This window comes from Canis aureus, chromosome 31, assembly GCF_053574225.1.
Source record: "Canis aureus isolate CA01 chromosome 31, VMU_Caureus_v.1.0, whole genome shotgun sequence".
NCBI classification, from domain to species: Eukaryota; Metazoa; Chordata; class Mammalia; order Carnivora; family Canidae; genus Canis; species Canis aureus.
Genome location: NC_135641.1, coordinates 44,072,733 through 44,094,914, shown reverse-complemented (window position 1 = coordinate 44,094,914; position 22,182 = coordinate 44,072,733). Strand labels below are relative to the sequence as shown.

The 22,182-nt window shown below is 38.2% G+C and overlaps 1 protein-coding gene and 1 long non-coding RNA gene across 8 annotated transcripts in view; one reads left to right on the top strand and one right to left on the bottom strand.

Annotated features, from left to right (window-relative positions):
• Positions 1-18,583, top strand: part of LOC144302732 (uncharacterized) — a 46,107-nt gene extending 27,524 nt beyond the window's left edge. The window contains exons 2-8 of one of the 2 annotated variants that reach the window (XR_013369760.1): positions 474-537; positions 4,364-4,421; positions 5,405-5,455; positions 9,755-9,865; positions 10,909-11,023; positions 14,336-14,408; positions 17,846-18,583. This is a non-coding gene — a long non-coding RNA (uncharacterized LOC144302732). The remainder of the gene's footprint in view (positions 1-473; positions 538-4,363; positions 4,422-5,404; positions 5,456-9,754; positions 9,866-10,908; positions 11,024-14,335; positions 14,409-17,845) is intronic. The other variant, XR_013369759.1, reaches the window with a different exon arrangement.
• The window catches only part of NAALADL2 (N-acetylated alpha-linked acidic dipeptidase like 2), a 1,263,364-nt gene that overhangs the window by 202,412 nt on the left and 1,038,770 nt on the right, over positions 1-22,182 (bottom strand). The gene's annotated exons all lie outside the window — the stretch shown is intronic.

Here is a 22,182-nt window from a genome sequence, read left to right as displayed (position 1 = left end):
CAGGCTTCTGATTTAGTACGTCTAGGCCGGGTCTCAAAGAACAAGTGCAGGGATAAGAAATATGAGGTAAGAGCTTAGATAATTCAAAGAAATTACTATTACTATAAAGGTTGTTTTTTAATATAGAAAAAAATGTATGTTAATTCCTCAAGTTCAGAGAAACAAGATGTTTTTCAGAAATAATAACATTATTCCTCAGAGTCCGGAGTCTGTCTAACCTAATTTTTTGTTGTTGTTTATGTTTGGCGTTCAATGAAATGATGGAAATTTTAAATAGACCAAATGGAATGATTTCATCAAGAAGGCAATGAGGGGACTCTACCTGCAGTATCCTCTATCATTTGGAATCAGAAATGTATTTTTATCTTTTTTTTAAACTGTTGGTTCTGAGAGTGAGGTTTCTAAAATCTATTATATTATTTAAGTACCATATACAGAGTATTGGCCTATATGTTCTTCTTATATTTTCAGAGCACTTTGTGAAGTGTGGAGGGTATTACAGCCATCCAGCACATGAGGACACGGAGAGACAGACACGTAAGCAATTGCCAACAGTCCTAGAAATAATAAGTAACAGAGTCTAGTAGAATTTGACTCCTGCTCCAGGATTTTCTTTCCCCCTTCTTCATGCTTTGTCAAAAAGAGTTTGTTTTTTGTTTTGTTTTCCCCAGGTATTGCTTCAAATCTTCTCCCCTAGTTAAGTGTATTTACTTTTTGGTCAATATCGGTCAAGGAGGAAGCCGGGGACGAGCTGTTAGTGCTGCATACCCTCAGGCTGCCCTGTCCTGGCCCGTCCGTAGATGCCAGGGTGACCGACTAACCTGAGCAGGTGCTCCAAGCTCCGGGGTCCTCGGCTCCCTGCCCTGGCTGCAGCCGGACAACTATCCTTCAAGACGACTGCACACAATGTAAAATAAGTTTAAAAAGAGAATTAAGAGGGTTGGTTTTGCCTTTTGTTGCTGTTGTTGTTTTACAAAGTCAATTCAGTTCAAATCCTAGACATTCAAGGGCTGGTAAAATGCTTCATTAATTATCCTGCAACTCAGGAACAAGAATCCTAGCACGACGCTAATAAGTAATCACAGATTTCTCCCTCCCTCTCAGGGTACATGCATGTGTGCATGCGTAGGGACGCATACGTGTGTATGTCGTCTATGCTTTGTGACCACTGCACAATCAACAACCCTTTGCTGAACACCTACTGAGGGTCCGATGTTCTAGAGGATACAAACTATTAACAGAATGCGTACTTTAGAGTTGCAAGGATCTTGCAAAACAGTTGGGTAGGAACTGCTTACTCACCTGAAATGCTTGGATGGTTTGTGGGAAATATTGTGCTTCAAGGGTTGCAGCATATTGGTTTGAAAGTGACCTTTGGAAGTTTACATAAATTTAGTAGAATGGAGTAGAGTCCATTGATAAGAGATCTTTGGTGACAGCTAAAATGTTAGGAAGCCATGCAGTAAGATGCACCTGCTGCTAACTGGAAGACAGGCAGGAGTCTCCACAACAGGCATTGCTAGTGGCAAGATTCTTTGTGGAAAACCAAACTCTGGAGGGGATGGATACGGTATCCACGTGATCGCTTCCTCAGGGAAGCCTGGCTTTCAATACGAGGTCAAACAGTAATAGGTCACGTCCTCGTTCTGACATGGAACAACAATGTAAAGAAAGACATGCAATCCCTGCTCCCCTCACCAGCCCCCCAGAAAAGTTTAGGGCTCATCAATAAATAGACTCTTGGCTCACAGGAGCTGGACTAGAATTAGGAAATCTGTGAGAGTTCCTACTCCTACAGTATCTGGCTTTATGCCGGATTGTATGGCTTCTGAGGCTCCGAGGAAAACCTCCAAGAGGCTTTCTTAGATGTGCATCACCAAGAATAATTGTGTTTTCCAATTAGACAAGGACAGCAGAGCTAGAATAAAGTAAGTAAAAGCTGATAATAGATAAATCACACATATTTAACCTAACTCGCATTTTATATAGAGGTGCTCACTACTTTATTGAGTATTATTTTCTCTTACGTTAAATATGGAATATGTGCAATCATTTTGGGTTTTTGTTTATTGAATTAACAGGATTTTTATTTTTTTATTTTTTAAGGTTTTATTTATTTATTCATGAGAGACACAGAGAGAGAGAGAGAGAGACGCAGAGACATAGACAGAGGGAGAAGCAGGCTCCCTGCAGGGAGCCTGATGTAGACTCGATCCTGGGACCCCAGAGTCACACCCTGGGCCAAAGGCTCAACCGCTGAGCCACCAGGCATCCCAATTAACAGGATTTTTAAAATTATCTCAAAAGTTGGCAAGTCTACAATAAATTATATTATTCTGTGTCACCAAAGAAGAAAAAAGTGTACCAGCCATTTAGAAAGTCATTCAGGATGTAGCACATACTTGAAAAAAGATCTTTTTTTGACCCACTGACAGTATGGCTGAGAGTCTATCCTGTGTGACCCATCTAACAGAATAGGACAACTAGCTACACAAAAATATTTACCACGTCATTATATTATAATGTACTATATTTTGGGGACAAATTATATAAGTAGAGAATATTAGAGATGACCTAAATTCTCCTAAACCATAATGCTCACAGTCATTAAACATAAGGATCATAAAGCTTAGTGGGCTGAAAATGCTTTTGAGAAAGTATTGCTAGACTAATCTTTAAAATTGCAAAACCTACCGGCAAGATCCTCCCTCCCAGTTTAAACTTTCCAAGAGCTTCCTGTCGTCCTCACATAAAACCCAAACACTGACTCTGGCTTGCAAAGCCCAACCTGATCTGGGCCCTGGCTGCTTCCTCCCTTGTATCCCGCTCTCCCTCACCCACCAACATCCCCACACTCCGGACTTTGTTTCACCATTTGGAGCCCATGCCCTCTAGTCATGGCTTGGCCAGCTCTCCCCTCCTCCAGTCTTAATTTAAATGTTCTCTCCTCCTGGAAGACTTACTTGATTATGCAATACGAAGTCCTCAGTCAGTCAGCCCCTATCTTGTTCCCTTGCTTTAATTTTCTGCACAGTGCTCATTGTTGTCTGAGAGTTTTCTTTATGGATTTGTGCGTTAGTGGGCTGCTGCACTAGGATGCATACGCCGTAAAAGTCCAGATGCTTACATGGTGTCACTGGTACATAGAAGATGCTTAGATACTTCCTGAATGAATATGAGGAGGTTCAGAATGTGCAGCTTCAAAATAGGCTACGTTGACCTGAGAACTGTTTTGAGCTGAAGGCAACTGAGAGGAAGGAGACACCAGGAAAACCCACTGTCCTCTTTCTGTCTATTGGGAGGGGCAGGACGATGTCTCCCATCAGCCCCGAGACAGGTGGCACCAGAGGAATCCATAGAGCAACCCCTCTACAAGCTTACCTCCCATTATTTTCCCCCACTTATTTCCCTTCTCAGTTTGCCGCCCCTAAATTCCTTTGTCTCATCTCTTTTCTATACACTTGCTGTCCCTTGTAAAGATGCTGGATACGTACGCCCAAGTGCTAACCACCCCTTTCAGTTATTCATCATGAGTTTTCTCATGCAACGTGCATGTTCATAAACTCTATTTTTCTTTTATTAATCTATCTTTTGTTCAGTCTAATTTTTAGGGCTCCAGACAGAGCCTTTTTTGTTGTTTTTAAAGGTTTTCTTTATTTATTAATGAGAAAAACAGAGAGAGAGAGGCAGAGACACAGGCAGAGGGAGAAGGAGGCCTCCCTGCAGGGAGCCTGATGTGGGACTTGAACCCGGGTCTCCAGGATCATGCCCTGAGCCGTGAGAAGGCAGGCGCTCAACTGCTGAGCCATCCAGGCATCCCAACCTATGTCTTTTTTAAACAGAAATATGCTTTCAAAGAAAAGTTAGCTATGTATAAAGGGGATTTTTGTGTAAAGCTTTAAATAATCATACCATGAGCCTAATTTTGAGGCTACAATGCCCGGCTACCATTGCTACTTGGGAATAAGTCCTGTTATTGAAATGCATAGGATTCCCAAAGAGATGAATCACAGTTTAGGGTTGTGCTTTCTGAAGCCAATAAAATTTCACAATGTCAAACATTTACAAAACCCGAAGCAACATATAATTAAGAAATAAACTATTTAGTACGATGTTAAGTACAAGAGCTATACATGGAAAGAAAAGATTCATGTGGGATGTAGCTGTTTGGGAAGATTTTATAGAGAAGACACAACTTAATTCAAGGACAGGTACAGGGATTTGGACTTAACTGGGAAAAACTAAAAGGATTCCATAAACATTTGGGAAGAACTTTTTTAGGGAAATTTAAGATATTCTCATCCCTTATGACTTGCTCTTTTTGAATTTTCTAACCCTAAATTATCCTAATTTTAATCATTAGGCTTAGAGTCCAAGATAATACAGGACCACTCGGAAATTCCAAGTCCTCAAATGCTCAGGTATTACATAATAATTTATTCATTTTAGAAGCTTGAAAAGCTTGAACCAGTATGCAGTCGGCCAGGAGATATCTCGAATTTATAGACCGTTCTTAGCTTGTAAGCATATTTATTCAGCATCTGATACATTTAAAATATACATAATGATTTAGATATAAGACCCAAGTCATTTGTGTTTACTTCTTGGGGCCTTGATATACTTACCAAATACAAACTGAACTATCAGCAAAAAAATATATATGGATATTTAACAAGATGCCTATAACTTCTTTCTGTATAGTGAGTGCTTTGAGAGACAAGAAAATAAAGTAAAAGGAAAGTCTAAATCTTTAAAGGTAGATTTAATTTGGTGGCATTTGATACAGACCATAACATTTTTAGATATTGATGAAATATATAATACCCAACCTATCACCAGTAGTATCTCTTAAAGTGCACCCACTTAAAATGAAAGTGAGATTATATTGAACTTTATTCCCCCACTGAATTATGCAATTAATTCCGGGACTTTCTGACACACCACAGGTACACACTGGAATCCCCACCTGCAAAAAATGTTGCAAGTCATTATGTTCATCAGTGTAGGTCTCTAAATCAATAAAATGGCACAAAAATGCAACATAAGCAAAGGGGAAATTTTAATATATTGTATAATGCATGTTTCACATCCTGTTATACTTTTATTAAACATTCAGCTGCCAGCATAGCACTACGAGGCTGTGCAGCAAGAACACTCGTATTAATAGAACATTTCTCTAACAACTTACAAAAAAGAAACATGCAGATTTTGACAAGCACCTAATATGGTAAATCTCAGTAATATGAAAGTATAGCTGTATATTTCAACATAAACTGAATGTTCAACATTTTAAAATACCAGTGGTGGGGATAAAGTAATTTAATAGACAGAATTGCCTCTAGTCATTTGCAAACTACTGAAAATTTGCATGTAAAATTTAATACTCTATTTTCTTTTTCACTAGAGGCCTTATTGAAAGAGGAGAAAAGAGCAAACGGGAGGAAATCATGTATTAGTGAGTATAGTGTTCCTTTAGGAACTTCAGATAAAGGAATAGCAACACTTTACCGCATTGCATTTCCAATGCACTTCGTGGTCTCACAAACATTTTCTTAACATTCTCATGCTTGCTTTTGTCTTATAAGGTTGGTCATAAACAGTTACTGCCAACATACATATGCTGAACATATATATAATTTTACATAATTTCATAAATTTGCTGATTTATGCATAACATAGCTATAGGCCAACAAATGATGGAAAATAAAACTCTAGTGTCATGAGATATGGCCACAAACACTCCGTGTTTACCGCAAAACAGAATTGTTGTACTAGGTGATTTCCAGATCTCCCTCCTGTATAGATTTTGTCACATGGAAAGCTGTACGGCAGAGAATAATTCACACTGTAAGAGGGGATGACACATTCTAATGTTAATGAGACCCTTAATTTAATGGAGGGGGGGTAAGATTTAAAGACTTTATTTAACAATTTCAAGTTAAAGACGTAAAGCCCGAAGTTCCATCACTAAATGCTTCTTTTCTATCTCCATTTGACCAAAAATAAAGCATCTGACCGGGAGATGACAGAGACACTGTATTTCAGTTGTGTTGACTCCTGCTTAAGCTAATTAAGTCTTCCTCGGGCTCCATTGTTCACGTTCCTGGGAAAGCCAATGTTGCTGGGGCCTCGCTGCCCTTTCTTTTTTTCTTTTTAATAAATTTATTTTTTATTAGTGTTCAGTTTGCCAACATATAGAATAACACCCAGTGCTCATCCCATCAAGTGCCCACCTCGCTGCCCTTTGTTTCAAGTTCAGTCAACTTCTCAAGTGTCCGTCCCCTCCCCAGCTCAGGGGTCTCCTCATTATTATTTCTCCAGGGTTCCCTGGCTCAGATATAATGAAACGTTCAAGTATTGCCTGCAGCTAAGCCAAATTCACCACCACCTCCCCATATGCACCATTAGCTTGGTGGCAAGGACACACACGCACACACATAACCATCTCAAAATTGATTCTGTATCGAAAATGTCTCTTCGGTCCAATTCCTAATTATCCCAAGGAAAAACTTCACAGAAAAATCTATTTTTAAAGTGGCCTGTCATTCTTTAATATTATCTTTCCTCTGCCTTCACATGTGTTAGCGTTGACCTGATCTGGTGCCGGTGTTTCATTCAAAGAAGGTGGCACCAATCAAACGCGTTAGCAATGTGTGAGCTCCCCTAGAATGGCAGATACAGAGAGGTTCCTTCCCAGAAGAAAGTTTCTGTATTTGCTGCCTTAGATGAAGCTCCCACTCCACAAATACCAAGTGAATAACCACTGCACAACTAGATATTTCTGCTTCTTTGCCCTCATTGTTTTGTTTTGTTTTGTTTTGTTTTTTCCAAATATGCTTGAGGTCACAGCAACTCACTCCACCCAGCCAAAGTAAGAGCACTACTAAGGTCCTTTCTACACTGTCCCCAGTATAGGGCCTATCATCACACTTTCCTTGTAATAAGGAATTAAAGTATCAATCAATAGTCTTAAAATACCTTTGTTTTATCAGTTTAAAAATAAAAAGCCAAAAACTTTGCTACATTCCTCGTCTTTTACAGAACCTACAGGCACTATATACAATATTTGCCTTTATGTTTGGTCATATATAATGAAGCTAATATATGTCTTAGAATCCACACACTGCCATGCATCTTAAGGTAGAAAAATGATGCTCCTTCTTTTTTTCAATTTCTCCTTTCTCTGAAAGCCAATTTTTATTTGCATTTTCACATACGGGGGCTGGAGTGGGGGGGTCCAGTGCAGTTGAACCAGTTGCCTCAGACTAGAGTTATACTAAAAGTTCTATTATGTGTTCCAGAGTTTCCCAAATATTTTAAAAGATGATGTTGATAACATGTTTTCTCACTCTACCCAAAATGTCAATGGTTTTCTGATGATCTCCCCTTCAAAGAAAGCTCACAACATGATAGAAGCAAAAGAAAACTTAGGATTTAAAACCCTGTAGGTGATATTACATTTAAATAATAACACCGGGCAGCCCGAGTGGCTCAGCGGTCTAGCGCCGCCTTCAGCCCAGGGCCTGATCCTGGAGACCGGGGATCCAGTCCCACGTCGGGGTCCCTGCATGGAGCCTGCCTCTCCCTCTGCCTGTGTCTCTTTCTCTCTCATGAATAAATAAATAAAATCTTTAAAAAAAAAAAAGAAAGTTAAAAAAAAAACACCAAAATAAGATGCAATTTAATGAGAAAATATCCAAAGTTACATAACGCACAAAATATTTTCAGCACTATAAAATGTTTTATTATAAGCTCGGTAGCTCCATTATTATTGCTTCTACTATTAACATTTAAATAAAGAAAATAATTTATTCTTAAATATTTATTTAAAATTGCCTAAAAGGAGACCTTATCTTCATGGTTCAGAGTATGGCTCAGTCTCTAACATGAAATATGAGTAAGAGACCAGGCCCAATGGGCCCAGATTAAAATGAAACAGTAATCTCCAAAATTCCGCAATTACTTGGAATTATTCTGTCAAAGTGAGAAACTGCTCTTATAGAAACAGCTTAGAGCAGTCTGAGTGGATTTTCTGGAATCACAAATGTCAGTGTACCTTGAGTCTAGACCAGTGGTTTTCAATGAATTTTAGACTCATATCTATATCTTTGTCTATGTCTATATCTATGTCTATATCTGTATCTCTATCTGTTTTAAAGATTTTATTTATTTACTTATTTGAGAGAGAGGGAGAGAGCAAGCAGAGTGCGGGGTTGGGGGTGGCAAAGGGAGAGGGAGAAGCAGCCTCCCCCACTGTGCAGGGAGCCCAAAGATCAAGACCTGAGCCAGAGGAAGGCACCCAACTGATGAGCCCCCCAGACACCCCAGACTCCAATATATTCATTAGTAACAAGGACTCACTATGCAAGCAGAGGAAACACTATTCAGAATCTCTAGGGGGAAAGAAAATGAACCCTATAGATAGACTTAAAAACACCCATCCCCTTATGCCTTAATTAACCTCCTTAAAGCTGGTATTGTCCTCCACTTAAAAGCCACTGCTCTAGACCTTAGAGCTGGGGGACATACAGCAAGAAACGGGGTGCCGTGGCTACCAGGAAAATTGATTACTTCATGAATTTACACCATTAACTATTGCCAATGAATCCAACTGGAATAATAAGCACCATTTAGGAGGAAGACTGAAGACAAAGAATAATCAAAAGAGAAATCCGTACCATTATGGAAGTGGGAGGTGAGGAAGTGGTGGGATATATTTAGATGAAACAGAGAGCTGCATTAATCATTAGTCAAAGACTTAATAAAAATCAAATGTGTTCAACCATAAAACTTTCAAATTAGACATATTAGCTGTGTAAAATAAATATTATCTAAAATGGAAAGAAAAGATAGCTATACTCCATCAACAAGAAAGCTATACTCCAATTTTTGCCACGTAATTTTTTAGAGGCTAAAACAGTCATTTCAGCCATTTACCTCAGAAAACCCCAAACTGTAAAGTGAAATTTTCATTCCCAAAAAAAAAAAAAAAAAAAAAAAAAAAAAGGTAACTAAAACTTCAATAGCTACTGGAAATGTGATAAAAATGTCCTGGTCTCATTTGCCATAAGAAATGTATATAATGGTATTTTCCATTCAAAGAGCATTATATTTGCTTATTGGCAAAGGGTTCAATTATACATTTCATTAGATCATTTCGGGGTGTTCTTCAGTGGCTTTTCCAGTTAAAACTGCCTCTATTGTTTGCCAACTTTGTCACCTTGGGTAGAAAACTTAAAGTATCTCTACCTTAGCTAATCACTACATGGGGTTAATAGCAGTACTTATTTCCTAGGTCTAATTTAAAGATTAAAATGCATAATAATAAAATATTTTATAATGCTTATCGATAAAAAACTTTACCCCCCAAATGTCTGCTGTTATAACTGTTATTAACAAAAGTAAACTTAAAGACCTGATACATAATTGTTTTCATGGAAAAAAAATCCATGTGATTCAGAATTTCAGATAAAATTAGAGCTTCACAAAGCTCTTTATCAATATCGCATTGTATTCAACAATGTTTCCTAGAGGAAATAATGGTACCTCTTAAAAGATGGTAAGGGACAAAAGGAAGATTGATAGGGAAATAGTAATGAATAAATTTCTTTAAAGTACATTCCAATTATTTAAAGGCTCAAAAATAAAAATAAAATAAATAAAGGCTCAAAAATGTTAAAGAACCAATTAGTTTTCCTATATTAATAAAAAAAAAATACCGGTAATAGCTTATTTAGCACGTCTCATCTTTCAGATCTCTCATGTTTATTATCTTCGGAGGGTTATAACTCACAAAGTATTAAGTCTCGAGGACTGAAGTGCTTTGAAGACTGTCTCTGCATTGTTTACACTTAACATATGGTAGGTATTCGATAAATATATGAACAGATTATTAGCTCTAATCATGAAGATGAGTTTATAATAAGAAAAGTGAGGATTCGAATATGCTTTCTCTTGTGGCTAGTGGACTCAAATTCATATTTTCTGATTCTCTGCAAAAAACTGTATTGCCACTGGAGATCTAAGAATTCACTAATATGATGAGATATAGGATAACTGGTCATACTGAATACAACTAAATTCCTTAAGTACAAATGCATAATTAGATTCACAGAAGGAAATGGCAGAAAAACATCGAGTGTTTACAATGCTAAAAATAATTTTAAGGATAGATTTAACAACCAGGGTAGTGCACAAAGCTATTAGGAATAAATTGTAATGTCAGTTAGAGAAAAATAACACAATCGTTGTATTAACTGAATACCCCAACCAACTTTACTTAAGTTTTCTATTTTGGCTTTTCAAATCTTAACAGAAGAGGTGATGTGAGTATCATTAAGGAGCAATGGGAATGGGCTTAAGAATCACATCAGAGAACTGCATGACCAAAGAAAAAGACAAGAGACAAGAAAAAATAATTTTCCAAAAATAATCTCCCCCAATTTCATGTACGGAGTATCAAATAGCCATTCTCGACTATATTATAAATAAAATATAATAAATTAAAAAAAACAACAACAATGTTGTGTTAATTCAAAAGGAGAGCTTGATTTTGCCCGATGGCTTGACAATCCAGAGAGCTAGTGATCTCTGGGAGCACAATATAGGTTTTTCCTTTTCTGATTTTAGAGGCATTAAAATCACCCTATGACCATTTAATTCTGTCGATTTCCATCTATGACTCACTGATATGCCTTTTAAAACTCTAGTAAGATACCATCCCCTCAGCCAGCATTAATGATACCTTCCTCTGCACATTTATTCTTCAATTAGACTTCTCATCACATTGCACCCTACACCAGAATGACGTCAGAGCCAGAAAGATCTGTGCCTGAATCATCAGTGTCTAGGCCTGTGCACTCTTCCTTGTAGGCGCTGAAAACAATCACTTTCTGCCCATTCAGGTAGCCCAACGACACCTGGGAAGCCTCCCCTTACCCCTCCAGCTGGAGGCAATGCTCACTGGATCTCAGCACCTTAGAACTTGTCGCACCAGCTACCCCTCGGCTGTTGTCCCCTTCAGGTAAACCACATGCTGGGTTACAGTCACCACGTTTGTGTTTTATCTGCCTTATCAAAGCACTGGCCACGGGAGGACCGAAGCCTGCGTTATCTCTCATCATAGCTTCAACAGATGCCCTTGCTATTAAATGTTGCTCCATCCAAAGGAACCCTGGCCTCCTCCTTCTCTATGTTTCCTATCACATTTGTCAGCAGCGCCTGCCAACTCTGCTTCCTAAATGTACCTCCCAGCCCAGTAGTTCAAATGAGCTCTGGTGCTCCCATTCCTACTGCAGTGGCCTCCTTGCTGCTGCCCCTCCCAGAGCCTCGTATGTCTACTGAGCCAGAGCAATCTTTAAGAGCAAATGTCAATCAAACCATGTCAGTCAACAGTTTCAAACCCTACAGTGACTTCTCATCCCACTTAGAATAAGATCCAAACTCTCTGCCATGGCCTCTAAGGCCTTACATGATCTGTGCCCTGTGCTCCCTGCCATGGTTTGCCACTCCGGGCATTGAGCACTCTGCTGCAGGCTCCCTGGCCTCCTTGTTTCTCCCACATGCTCCCACTTCAGGGCCCTTGCACTTTGATTTCTCTTCCTCAAGACAAATCCACAAGGACCATGTGCTCACTTCATTCTGATTTCTGCTTCCAACACCCCTTTTCTGAAAAAGGCCTTGCTTGGTGATACTAAAATAGTCCTCCCTACCCTCTATTCTCTGGACTACCGTATTAGTGTTTTCCTAGCACCTAGTAATGTAACTGGTGTTACATTAACATATCCCTTCACTGTCTGAAATCGAAGTGATTTTCTATCCCTCTGTTAAACATCACAGAGAACAGGCAGATGTTCCTATCCCTAGATTAAATAATTCTGGAATCGCTGAGTGAAGTAAGTCAATCGGAGAAGGACAAACAGTGTATGTTCTCATTCATTTGGGGAATATAAATAATAGTGAAAGGGAATATAAGGGAAGGGGGAAGAAATGGGTAGGAAATATCAGAAAGGGAGATAGAACATAAAGACTCCTAACTCTGGGAAACGAACTAGGGGTGGTGGAAGGGGAGGAGGGCGGGGAGTGGGGGTGACTGGGTGACGGGCTCTGAGGGGGACACTTGACGGGATGAGCACTGGGTGTTATTCTGTATGTTGGTAAATTGAACACCAATAAAAAATTATTTTCTTAAAAAAAAAGTGAATCAGTCAAAAAAAAATAAAAATAAAAGAAGTAAGTCAGTCAGTGAACCTGCTACAGTGTTCAACTTTACTAATCGGAAAATAATAAAAATTATTTAATAAAAATAAAAAAAATAATTCTGGAATCAAACTTACTTCCCTGTCCCTGTGCTACGTGATCCCATAGTGAACTGCACATTTTTCTTTTGAGAGTTTGCGAAATAACCTCACTGTTTACTTGAGGAAACACCTGTTCATTGAAGATATAAATGAAACGTAAACAGCTTGGTTATCAAGTTTTGTTTTAAGTTCCTAGCTTCATCGTGCCTTCCAGTTCCAAGTAATCCTGCCATAAATTCCTTACAATGCCGAACACTGTTGCAAAACCATGTTGTAAGACCTACCTTCAAATCACCCAGTCCGGTCCTATCACCCTATAAATATTCTGATCCAATTTCCCATTTTGAAGGCTGTTAATGACTGTCAAGATAGGGCTCAGCCTTAGGGTAGAAATCAAATGAGCATAGTTTTGCTTGACCAAAAGCATATTTTTCTGGTAGTTTTTTGAAGAGTTACCACTTGATAATGTTGGCGGTTCACCAAGATCCTATCAAGACCTCCTTACTAACTGGGACTCAGGGCTCTAGCCTTGGAATAGAACACTTCCTTGAGGACCTCTGAAGTTCTCAGTTGGGGATCTCTTTGATAGCAACAGCGAAGTAGGTTCCAACCTGTGTCTGAGGTTGAATTTTTTTAGTGATTTTCCATTTTCTGTTTGTCTCCTGGGGATGCAGGACAATTATGAATATTTATCCAATCTAATTAGCAAACTATTATCCTTAGTAGAAATAAAAAAAAATGAACTACTAATTTTCCTGTCTGATCTTATCTATTGTGAACCTCTATAACCCAAATGAATTTGTACTTGAACTATGAAGTCAGCATCAGTGTGGTTTATTGTCCCCATGAACAGAGGAATATAAGCTCCTTTAGGGCTAACACCTGACTGTCTTGCTCACCACATTAGCCCTGGTACTCGGAGGAGTGCCTATTATGTAACCGGTGCTCAATAAAAATTTGTGTATGAAATGAAAATCTTTTCAGATATAAAATATGAAGTTAAAAAATGCACAAGATACACCTTGAATTTCTCAAGTCAAAATTTCTGACTAGAGAATTATTTGAAAAATATGAATGGAGATAAATGGAAGAAAAATGGATTCATTTATATCCATCTTATCCATATACTGTTGTATCTACAAATTTCAATGTTAGACCCTAAGGCTTTAGTTAATGGTTATTTGGGAAGCAAGCTGGAACAAGCCTTTGCCCTATCCTTTGAAGCTTGCATTTTGTGTGTGATGTAGATTTCCTCACACTTCTTAATTTTCCTTGGGATTGGCAAATTAGAACCTTCCCCACATTACAGCTGGAACATGCTTTTTCTGCTTCCTCAAATGTCTAGTTTCAGATGAGGGAGAAAAAGAAAATGTTAATGTTTTATGCCCAGTTCTAGATTTTTCTTAAAACCCACATGTGGAGTATTCCATTAAATAAAAAGGCATAAAGTCAAAGTATATTCCAAAGTCAGAGGAATTCATCAACGTACCAATTATATTAAGTAAATATGATCAACAACCATCTAATCTGGATATTCTCTCTATACAAATTAATACAGTACTACCTCTTTGGAAATCTGGATTATTGTCACCGACATTACTTATTCTGTTTCACTTCCCAAGACAATTTAATAAAACTTAATGCAATAATAACTTTCTAATCTAGCTTTTTAAAGTTTTTCACAAGCCAATGGATATCCAAAAACCACAATCATGGCTTAAAGTTTCAGGAAGACCATCCTTTGCAGTTTAAATATGTCAAAAATTTTTTTTTTCTAGACCTAGACATATCCAAGAGACATCAATGTACTACATGGAACCTACCAAACAGACCAGTCAGATATTTCCTATTTCAAATATTTAACTTTCTTACTAGTATTTTCCTCCCAATTCTGTATATCCTGAATATACTTTTTCAAATTTGTTTAGACCTCAGTAAGCAGGATGCTTAACTTGTTCACCTTTCATGGTCTCTCCTAATTTCATCATTGATGCTATATCTTTTTTTTTTTTTTTTTTTTCAACAAATATGGCAAGATCATCTAATGAGAAAATGATCACAGCAACTAAATTTCCTCTTTGGGAAGCTAACAGCCCCGAGTTTTCTAAGGTATGTATGTTGCTTTCACTGGTTCTTTACATCTTAAGTCAGTTCTCATTCCAACTTCTGATGTAGTAGGGTATTTTAGAAGCTGCTATTTTATGACTGATAGTTAATATTGTCATTTGCATATTAGGACACTGAGGCATGGTTGTAAAGTCAATTTATTACCTACTTGTCCTCTACTTATGGTGGACGGAGATGAAAACATGTCCTTCCTAAAATCAATCCCCTGCTGTCCCTCCTCCACACACAAAATAAACAAAACAAAACAAAATAAAATCTCTACACTAATAGTGCAAGGTATAGTGATATGATGAATTTACAAATTCATAGGCTCTCTTCCCTATACTGTCGAAAGTATTACTGATTCATTTTGAAATATGAAGCATAGTTTGAGCTGCAGCAGTGTTCAAAGAAAGTATTACTTTGCCACTGAGCTTTATATCCTTGAATAAGTTACATATTCTCTGGGAGTCTTGGTTTCTACATCTCTAAAAAGATAGTAATGGTGTCTATTTTTGTAAGGTTTTTACAAAGATACAAATGCAAATCACCTAACCTAGTGTCTGGATCATCAAAATAGCCCAATCAAGAAAACATATTCTTATGTTTAACAAAATAAAATGAGTAAAAAGCAGAGGTTTATTTTAAAAATCTGCTATTTTGAGGCCCCTCAGCATATACCCATAAAAAGTATCCATCTTTTACGTCTACTCATTTAATATTTTACCATGTATTTACTACATGCAAATACCACAATCCCAGCTCTCCACTAAAATTAGATTGGGCACAAACTTTCCATATATTACTCCATTTAATACTTTGAACCATCTTAAATGAAATGAGTATTGCTTTGTTTTAAGAAGTGAAAAAAAATTGAGACTCCTATAAGTTAGGTAACTTGCTTATGGTCAAAAAAAACTGCTAAGTAGCAATTACCCAATTGAGACCTATGCTTTTTCTCATTTTAATTTCAACACATTTCCCCAAAATATTAGCCTACTAATTAAATCGAATAGAAAGGACTGATATTTGTTGATAGCCTATTATTGGCCACTCATATGGCTAGTTATTTTTGGTTTTTATTTTAAGAGTTTTCAAGGGTACCCTGTCAACCTCAGATTTTCTTTTTTTTTTATAAGATTTTATTTATTTATTCATGAGAGACACAGAGAGTAAGAGAGAGAGAGAGAGAGCGAGGCAGAGATACAGGCAGAGGGAGAAGCAGGCTCCATGCAGGGAGCCCGACATGGGACTTGATCCCGGGTCGCCAGGATCAGGCCCTAGGCTGAAGGCGGCACTAAACCACTGAGCCACCTGGGCTGCCCCAACCTCAGATTTTCATGAAAATTGAAACTGAGGTTCGCAGAGGTCAATAAGGAACACATGACCAGAACGTGGCAGAGCCAAGATTCAAACTCAGATCTGCCTGGTTCTAAGGCCCGTGAACAGATGACAACAACACTGAAAAAGTGGGGGCTTTGGAATCAGACCCATCTGGGATCCAACATCAAGCCTGCCATTTGTCAACTCTATTAAACCTCAATGGGCCCAATTTGGGCTCCTAAAAATGGACATGATAGTGCATTTCTCATGACTTTGTAGAGAGAATGAAATTATACACACACACACACACACACACACACACACACACACTGCTTAAGACCTAGTACATTTAACAGTAGCTATTACACCATCTGCCTCAAGAAGAGGTAAAACCATAAGGATTGATATGAATAAAACATGATTTCCAGGTTTCCAGCTTGAAAAGCAGGTGGTTCCGTTTTCTAAAAACTAAAATATATACTCCTATAATACACAAATATGTCATATCCCTTTCTCATCTCTGAAGGGGAACTCACCTATCACATGACATCCCGTTATCTCCCACAAACAACTAAAGCGTGTACCCCACTGGACATGGATGGCCAATCACTTTCTTCCTTCTACAAATTTGGGACTGAGATGTCAAAAGTGTCCCTGGTCATAGTTACAGGCACAGGAGACATAAGGCCTTTTAAACTATGGGCTGGCAGCTTTTTAAAATTATGTATTCTCTGTTAAAAAAACCCAGAAAGGCAAGTCTCCTGGGAGTAGCAGGGGAACCAAACAATGCAGTGTGTAGCTGAGCTGAGACAACTCCGAAGCAACGGAGAGACAGAGTTGATCAACTATCGAGCTTCGGAGGCCACACTGTATTGCCCCAAACTGAGTTCCTTGAGATCATTCTGTATTCTTTTCAACAAACTTTTATGCTAATTCAATGTTTCCGGTTTTATAATCAGACAACCCCTGAGACAGAATATATTTTAGGGGGCTATATGGAAGAGTCGACGTCATGGTTATCTTCCCAACATCTGATGTATCACAAGTCCTTCCCTGGCAGTCATGTGATTGGCAGGGACTGCTCGCCTTAAGTTCTGGGTGTGAGTCCTGACTCTTCTAAGAACTTGTCTCGGTGACAGGTTGGGAAAACTGGCTGAAGCCAGTCAGGCTGCCTTTCCTGGGAGGGTTTTTTACCCTCGGGGCTTCTGAGAAAGGTCTCTCGCTCTCTAGAAAGAGCTCTCTGAAGAGCTGCTTTCTCTCTTTTTGAACAGTGTGAATGAAGAAATGAAGCCCAGGCCCACTGAAACGATTGTGTAACTTTCAAAGAAGCCAATTGGGGAACAAAGCTGACTCTCAGAGAACCATAGAGCCAAAAAATCCTAAAGAAACACAGCCAAATCAGCTTTTACCAGGTCTATAGTCCTAACTGCTTCTGAGCCAATGTAGCTCCTTTATTGTTTAAACAGCCAGTTGAACTGAGTTTTTTGTTAGTTGCAAATGAAAGCATCCTGCCTGAAACGGGAGAGAGGGAAGGGAACAGGGAGACGAAAGGAATGAAGTCATTTGGGGGCATCTTGAATTTGACAATCTTGTGGAATATCCAGGTGGTGATATGCAGCTTGCAGCTGGAAATATGGTTTTGGAACATCAAAGGAAAGGAGACATCAAAGCTGGTGATATAAATTGGGAGGGTCACCAGCATAAAGGTGGGACCTAAGCCCTGCGGATAGCTGAGGTCCCCCCAGAGAGGACCCTGTAACACTGACTAGTCACCGGTATCATTTGGCTCAAACAAAACCTACTTAAATATGATTTTTTATGGGTTTCGCTTGCACTTGAATTGTTTCAGAAACATCTAAAAATTAAGTCCTACCCCACAGCAAGAAATATGTAGTTGTTTGCATTGTTTTTTAGGATGATATATTGACATTTCAATGCTAAAGATTTTTTCATATGGGATATAAATTTAAGGATTTGAGCAGAAGGAATGAGCATTAGATTTTCTATTACTATATACCAGAAGTACATATATAACTTTTACCTGGTATTTCTTTGTTCCAATTCATTCAATTCTGAATTCTAAGCCTATTTTCATTTTTTTTTTCTCCCTCATGTAGGCTCCATCACCAGCACTGGGCTTGAACTCACAATCCTGAGATCAAAAGTCAAATGCTCTACCATCTAAGCCAGTCAGGCACCTCTAAGCTAAATAAATAGAACATGTGAATTTTTTTTAATGCCATTGAAGAATATTTTATTTATATAAATATACATATATTTAAAAGGGCTATAAAACAATAAAAAAGGACTATAGATTTGATATTTCCACAGTGCTTTTTTTTTTAAAAGAAAGGCTGATTTCTCCTTGCTTCTTATAATCTGCAGTTGTATATCATAAAAACATATTTGATTGAAAGGACCTGGATGTTTTCTTTACTGCTAGCGTGATTGTTAGATCAGAAGCAAAGATACGGCAATATAAAAGCCGGAGAAGAAATTAAAAAAAAAAAAAAAAAAGCGGAAGGGAAAACGGAGACAGGATTTAAAAATAAAAGGTGGGAAGAAAACAGTTTACAAGAAATATAATTACTTTCTCATAACAAGGATTCCTGGCTACGTGTTTATGATGAAAACAAAACCAAGGGCATTCTAAACAACAGAGAAAATCAATATAATCAACCTAAAAATAACCTTCTACCTTGTGAAGATCTTAACTTTGATATAAAATCGACATGTTAAGTCATCTAGTTGAATATCCTCACACTAGACATCTCGCCATCAACGTCAATGGAACTTTGATAGTGAGTCTACCATGTGGAAATGCTGAAAATTCAGTACAATCTCCTGAATAAATATACCGTGACCTTTTGGACTGTTGTGTTCTTGCTTTTCCTAGAAACTCTACGCAGGGGGCACCTGGGTGGCTCAGTTAGTTAAGCTTCTGCCTTCGGCCCAGGTCTTGATTTCAGGGTCCTGGGATCTGTGGTGCCCGCCTTCCTGCCCATCTGGGAGTCTGCTTCTCCCTCTGCCTCTCCTCCCTGCTCAACCTCTCTCTCTCTCCCTGTATCTATCTCTCAAATAAATAGATAAAATCTTAAAAAAAAAAAAAAAAGAGCTATAAACTCTACTTCGGGTGCTAGTTTATGTGGTCTAGGTCCTTGGGAAAATAAATAAATCTCAGAGCCTCAATTTCATCATTTCTAAAAAGAAGAGATTAGGCCAATAAATCTATTCAAGGAGATATTGTCCTTTGAAAAATCAGAACCAATGGAGACAAATGGATGGGTACAGTTCTTTGAGAAATCCTTGTATTATATATTAAAAGATACTTTTATTTTTGAAAAAAAAAAACTTGTTTTCAGATGACAAATTTCAGAAACTTGAGCTCGGCGAAATCAGTTTTGAAAATATCCCATCTTTGGAAATTAGTGACCACTAGGTGAAGAAGGTAGATGTGGGAGGAATGCTATTCCAAGGGAAAGCCCTATCAGAATCTCTCGCTGGTCGGGTTCCAGATGCCACTGCTGGTCTGTATGTTTTACTGTTTATACTTCTCTGTCTCCTCTGCCTTCTGATGCAGATTTGTGCAGTTTGCTTGAGCACCGTGGCCTTCCTGTAATCAGATCCACTTCTGAACTCTTAACCTGGGACCCCTGCATCTCTTATATGTTCTGCTGGGTCTCAACACTCTCCTTTCTGAAGAACTTGCATGGAATCTTTTTTCACTCTCTGTTCCTCAGACTCTCACCAACCAAAATTGCTTTGCTATGAAAACACTTTTTCAAACTCTATACCCACCCCTGTGCAAAGGACATATCCTATTCTTTGAGAATCAACCATATTCTAAAGCTGTGGGTCTTCGGCTTCCTAGGGAGACTGGGATTATTACAAGTAGTTCTAGAATACAGAAATGCTAAAGCAAAAGACTTATCTATAGAATAAGTTAATTTATAACATGTGTAGTACTATTTTTCAAAAGTGTGTATAAGTATATATGATATAAATGTATATACCCTCTAGGTAGCAAGTTTCTAAAATGTAATATGTCACATGAAGAACACTATAAAATGCTGTTGAGATTTATACTATTTAGATTTATTTCTAAAATGTTATTGAGGGCACCTTAGTGGCTCAGTGGTTGAGCATCTGCCTTCAGCTCAGGTCATGATCCTGGGGTCCTGGGATCGAGTCCTGCATCGGGCTCCCTGAATGGAGCCTGCTTCTCCCTCTGCCTGTGTCTCTGCCTCTCTCTGTGTGTGTCTCTCATGAATAAATAAATAAAATCTTAAAAAATGTTATGAATTAAGTATATGCCATGTGCTATAGCAGGGAGGTATTAAAATACCTTCTCTAGGGCGCCTGGATGGCTGGGTCTGTTAAGTACCAACTCTTGATTTCAGCTCAGGTCATGCTCTCAGCCCAGGTCATGCTCTTAGGGTCCTGAGATGTAGCCCCACGGCAGGTTCCTCACTTAGAGGAGAGTGTGCTTCTCTCCCTCTCTCTCTGCCCCTCCCCCTGTTTGGACATGCTCATATGCATGCTCTCTCTCTCTCTCTCTCAAATAAATAAATATTTTTTTAATAAAATAAATAAAAAAATAAAATACCTCTTCTAATTCAGTGATTTGAAACCCCTTGGCTAAATAACTCACTAGAGTATTTCCTGTGTATTCTCCTGAATCATCTTTTTATTGTCATAATCAGATTTTTAGAGGGTGGTAGAAGGGAATTAGAAACTAGCTAATACAATACTCCTGATCTCTTATTTGATTCTCAAGTATATTTTGGTTCGTTGAAGAACAGTATTTTATTTTAAGAAAATTTTGCAAAAAAAAAAAAAAAGAAAAGAAAAGAAAATTTTGCCACCTAGCATTCAAGAAGCTATTACATATATATCGTTGACCTAGATCACAACCAGGTAATTAAGTATCCATCTATACCTACACCATGGGTTGGTGGGCCTCGTCAGCTATCAAGACAGTAACAAATATCCCCAATTAAAACAGATCTATGTAGTGCTTCTGTGAGTGTAACAGCAGAGCTTTAACCATCATTTCACTTGACTTTAGCAACACGGAGCCAAGCCCAGGGCTTCTCTCAACCAGGTTGGCCGTGTGCAAGTCCTTTTTCTTTCTTGCAGCAGATGCCTTGGGGTCTCCCTATCTGGCTGCTCCCACGACAAGCCCTAAGACTCTTTTATTTTAAAGTTTTTGTTGCTGATCATTTTAAAGAAGAGGCAACAGCCCAAGAGAAGTGAAAACTCTTGAGGGGAAAAAATAATCACAAACCTTTGGAAATGTCGCTCTTGTGACACCAACCCTAGGAAGTGTGACTATCTATTTGCTATGATAATGGAAAAGCCAAGTGCTCTTAGATAAATGCTTTAGTTTCTGAAAGTGGATTCACCCAGACACTACTTAAGGTGAAGGTAATATGTATATGTTTTCCCTAGAAGAAGGTTCCTCACTTCTGCAGGTGGGCTCCCAAAGCCAATTAAGGTAAAACAATAGCAATATTTTTGGTTTTAGGTCTTTTTTAAACTTTGGAGACCACTATTTCATAGAGTTTTTATCCTATTAGGTATCTGCCTAGCCAATGGAACTCAGGCTTGTTCTTCCTCAAACCTTCTGTTTTGATACATTATATATTTTCTGCACTCATTGCTCACTTAGATAATCTGAAGTAACATCAAATACATAAGCACAGTTTGGCCTATAGATGCTATACAAAGAAAAAAATAACAGTAAAATAAATTTCATTTCATTTTTTTCTTTTTTTAAGTAATAAGTCTATTTTTTTATTGGTGTTCAACCAACATTTCATTTTAATTTTAGTTCTAATTTTAAGCAAAACCTAAATGGTTTAATCTATGCAAATTTGTCAATTTTTTTATGCCAATGTTTTTTTTTTTTTTTAAGATTTTATTTATTCATGAGAGACATGCACAGAGAGAGAGAGAGAGAGAGGCAGAGACACAGGCAGAGGGAGAAGCAGGCTCCATGCAGGGAGCCTGACGTGAGACTCAATCCTGGGTCTCCAGGATCACACCCCGGGCTGAAGACCACGCTAAACCACTGAGCCACCTGGGTTGCCCATCAACAATTTTTGAAATGGCTAAAATGCTTAAAGAATAAGGAGAAGGAGTGATGGTGGTCAATTCCACTTTTCAATTATTTGTCGGTAAAGTAAGGGTCAACTCTCTCCATCTTGTAAACACATATCCAAAGGTATCGTAAAGCACAGCTGCACCAACTACTAATGAATAAGGGTGTGCACGTGTGTACATATCCACATTTTTGATAAACTGAAACTTACTAAAAGTTGCATGAGTCACTTTTATATCCCCCCTCAACACTAGTTGCTGTTGCAAAAACACCAGTTAAGTAGTTCCAAGATTAGCATTTGACAAGTGTCCTCATTTTTCAAAAGGCTGATATTTTACATTTTAAAGATAC